Below are 4,647 nucleotides of genomic sequence, written 5' to 3'. Positions count from 1 at the left end.
AAGGGGAGAGCTGAGGGGCAGCTAAGGGGGGAGGTCAGGGGGAGCTGAAGCTAAGGGGGGACCTCTGGGGGGGCTGAGGGGCAGCTCAGAGGGGAGCTCAGGGTGCAGCTGAGGGAGGAGGTCAAGGGGAGCTGAGGGGGCAGCTGAGGGGACCGGGACCCACGGGACGTAGGGCTGAGCAAGCGCCTCTGCAGAAGGGGGGAGCTCTGGGGGGGCTGAGGGGCAGCTCAGAGGGGAGCTCAGGGTGCAGCTGAGGGAGGAGGTCAAGGGGAGCTGAGGGGGCAGCTGAGGGGACCGGGACCCACGGGACGTAGGGCTGAGCAAGCGCCTCTGCAGGTGGTGTCGGGAGAGGTTTCTGTGATGGGAAAGGTGAGAGGAAAGCTCCAGAGGTCAGCGCTGGGGTGTGTGACACCTCAGCTAGGAAAGGAGGTGGTAGCCAGCTGGGTGTGGGTCTCTTCTCCCAAGGGACAAGCAATGGAACAAGAGTATATGGGCTCAGGCTGTGCCAGGGGAGGTCTCGATGGGGTATGAGGAAAAAAATCTTCACCGAAAGGGTTGTCCAGGATTAGAACAGGCTGCCCAGGAAGGTGGTAGAGCCACCATCCTTGGACGTTTTTGAAAGACGTGTAGAGGTGGTGCTTAGGGACATGAGTTGGTGGTGGACTTGGCAGTGCTGGGTGAACGGTTGGGCTTGAGGGTCTTAAAGGCCTTTTCCAAGCCAAACGATTATATGAAGCTGTGAACTGCACGTGCTGTCCCTGCCTGAACCCTGAGGCAGGCACAGGCACGTCTGGTGCAATTTGCCCCCAAGCTGGAGTCACCCGCACTGAAGCTGTAGGAAGTCCAACACACAAGCATTGATTGTCCGGTGCTTGTCATGGCTACTACAGCCTTGGGTTGGTAGTTTATTTGTTCCCTATTACAAATCTCCCTGTAGCCTGAAACTAGACATGAAGTCTCTCTGACTGCTCTCCTACTCCCATTGTTTGTTGCATTTTAAAGAGACCTTGTACCAAAATAAATAATGTGTCCACTCTATTGTCATCACTCCTGTCTAAATACAGTACAATCTGCAAAACAAGGGCAGAAAACATGTGGTTAAGCCACGGCGGCTGATTTACAGCAATCATTTGACTTATGATACAACTTGCCATTGATTATGCATAAGGTATGCTGTTAAATTTGTTAGAGGCCACTTTACAATTATGTTCTTGCAAATATTTGTATGTTTATGTTTTACTTGTGGTAATAGTATCTTCTGCTGCATTGTGAGTAAATATTTATAGAGTTAAGGACACATTCCTTGCCATCAAGGTCTCAGAGCTAGCCTGCTGCAGCTGTCAGCACTTTTTCCAGGCAATACGACACAGCTATTAGAAATTAGGGTAATTACAGAAAGAATTATTTATTCAGCATGCCACTCCATCAGTCTTCTGTGTGGAAATAAACTGTATGGCACATAATGAGAATGTCTTAAGGGGAGTGTCATGGTCAGATGAAAGAGAAAAAGGCAGAACATTAAAAAGGATTAATTGGGAAATCTTTAAACAAGGATAAGGAAATAAAGCTGATCTCTCTTGCATAAACTTGTTCAGTCTCCCATTGACCCATTTAAACTTCCTTTGTCTGTAACATCCTTTGGCAAGTACTTCTTGAGCTCAAATAGCCATTGCCTGAAGAACCTCCTCTTTTCTTTTTAAATTTTGCACCCAGTTCCTACGGCTTCATTGGATGTCCCCACTCTGTGTACTGGAAGAGACAACACACCATTGATCAACATCTAGGCCACTGTTACACAGATTCCTCTCCAGTTCTCTCTGCCAGGTCTGCTTAGCCATCCCTTAAATGAAAGCTGTTCCATCTCTATTCTTCTGTGAACTGAATGCCTTTTTGATTTGCCTTTTTAGCCACTGCCAAATGTCGGGTTGACATTGTTGTGCAAATGTCTGTCATAAGTCTGAGATCTTACTCTGGAATGATGGTTAGTTCAAAGTCTGTTACTTGATATGTGAAATTAAGATTTATTTTTTTTTCCTATGTATGTTCTTCTACATTTATCTACATTGAATTTCACTGATTGCTGTATTTGCCAGTTACTCAATTCCATAATGCCCTTCCACAGTTTTTCAGTCACCTCAGTTCTTATTATCTAGAACAATATAGTGTCATTAGCAAACTGTCACCTCAGTAAGCTTTGTCTTCCATCAGGAAAATAAAATAACACAGGCAGAAATGTCTATATAAATTACTATTCCTGCATTACAGTAGTCAAAATGCTTTTAAGTTAATATAATTACTGTTGATTCTAGAGGAAAAAATGAAATTTCCATATTCCATAACACTAAGAGATATGCTAAACTCTGATCAAACATATGCATTAATCTTAGCAGTATTAAATCCCTTTCAGAAAGATCTGGATTCAGGTAATGTGTACATAAACACAATATCAGCATATTCCTATTTTAATGGTTTATGTACTGTTATACAGCAATATAAACATGCAGTAGAAAACACCTTGAAACATTTAAATTATTTGCATGCATAATTTATATAGATAAAAGGCAGTATGTGTTTTTATGGCTGTGATTCTTTTTTTTTTTAATACTAACATTTTCAAGTGATACTTTCTCAAAAAATCACCTTTTCAAAATTCAGTTTTAATTTATAAAAAGTTTTCAGGTAGATTTACAGTTCAGAAGTGGAAGAACTGCTTTTGGAAATGTTGATAATTGGAAATGGCCCCAGGTAATGGGAGATGGTTCTGATGTGACAGTTCTGTTTGTTTTCCCCTTTCATTTGTTCCTTGCGGAAGGCATAGGATCTGGAGGTTCCTTACAAAGGTGCCACTCCTTCAATTTATCCAGCTGAAGAATATTTCCTGTTATGAGGACATGTTACACTGTGTGTCAGTTTTCCTTCAGTTCAGTTTCTTCAGTTTGAAAGGTTTGCAAAGAATCCCTTCACCGTTTCAGAAAGAACACTGAGAGCTTACTATCAGAAGCTTATTCATAGTCTTAACTGTGGGAAACCAGTATAATTATATAAAAATCTCACTAAAAGGTTTCAGGTTACTCTCATTTAATAATTCCCATTTTTGTGGCTGAAGGGTAAATTTAAATAGGGGTCTGGCATTTTTACATGGAAAAATCTGTCAACCCAATACTAGTAGAATGTATTTCTTTAGATTGAGTGCAATGTAATGCATTTCAGCTTTCTTGTTTCATAAAAAATAAAACGCTCTGTCATTAATACTTCTGACTATTTGCACTTCAAGTGAGCCTAAGCAAACACATTGAGCTTTCCCATAGAGCGAAGCCAACTTGTTAGATTATTCATGGCAGTAGAGAATGTGTCCTTTTCAATGCTTTTATACTGCAATACTATTGATAAATGTTATCAGTATTTACAGCAAATGACAGCAGTAAAATGCTTCTTTGAGGACTTCAGGTTCCTGGGAACATGGGTGGGAAGGCCGATCTCCAGTGACTCTGCGGTCCAGCCTTGCTTAGACTCCTGGGTATGGAAATTCCTAAGCATTATACAGAGGGATTTTGGACACGGCTGTCTGACTTAAATGTGGGCAACATTACATATTTCTACTTGACAGTCACATCGTGCCTTTTGCCAAGGCCTTTATTGTATTCCACAGAGAATGACCTGGCTCTGGGGTGCCTAAAGGACTCTTCATTTCTACCTGCCATACTAAGTGCATGGAAGGTACATTGTTATTTTGTATTTTTAAAATTTCATGATTACATGAATATCATAAATGCTTTCCTGTTTATTAGCATTTAGTGTAAGGAACTCCTGTAACTGGTCTAGATGCAGAGAACTACTGTGGAGAGGGCTCAGTGCAGTGTTGGACCTGTGTGCCTGAGAATGTCTAATCTCAGTTCTGTTCTAGGTGCAAGCCTTGCAAAAGGATCCCGGAAAGGGAGCCCGGAGGGTGGCTTTGGGGTCTCTGAGTCAATAAACAGGAACTGTGGCTCTCGGGGTCCCTTGCTGCTGCTCCTTTGGCTTTCTGTCCAGGAACAAGACCATTTGTGTAAGGGCTGAAACGGCTCCCCGCAACCCTTCGCATGACACTAGGTGGCAGGGTGGCATCACGTTGCCTAATGCTTCGCCTCCCTCGGCCTCTTGTTTCTAGGGTATTACACCCTATGAGAGACTGTTTCGTCTGTTACTGACAAGAAGTTAATTATTTGTCTTCTTTTCCCTAGGTTGATCAGCACGAAAGGCTGCATGCTAATGAAACTCCGTCCAAAGAAAGGATTATATACACAGCACAATCCAGGTATAATTCATAATGAAAGTTGGTTTTCTATGACGGCCACTGCTACTAATTAACTCTTTCTAGAGCATCTGCAATTTCGTGTCTTAGAATAAATGATCATCCTGTGAATAGTAACCCTTAGTTCTTCAGAGAATAAAGGTTAAAAGAAAAATCTACATCTCACTTTCTGAATTTTTCCCTAGTTAAGTACTGTGTGAGTTACTAAGACATCCCTTAACACACTGTTAGGTTCTAACTTTCTCAGCTATGGATTTACCTTGAAAGAAACATAATTTGTGTAGTGCTTTAAGATTTAAAAATGAAACAGTCTGTATAAAGGCTAAGAATTATTAATCTAAAACTACTTCCAATTC

The sequence above is a fragment of the Chaetura pelagica genome, unplaced genomic scaffold (genome assembly GCF_000747805.2).
Source record: "Chaetura pelagica isolate M959 unplaced genomic scaffold, ChaPel_1.0 scaffold565, whole genome shotgun sequence".
In the NCBI taxonomy this organism is placed as follows: domain Eukaryota; kingdom Metazoa; phylum Chordata; class Aves; order Apodiformes; family Apodidae; genus Chaetura; species Chaetura pelagica.
The sequence above is the reverse complement of the archived record's forward strand: the minus strand, read 5'-3'. Positions refer to the sequence as shown.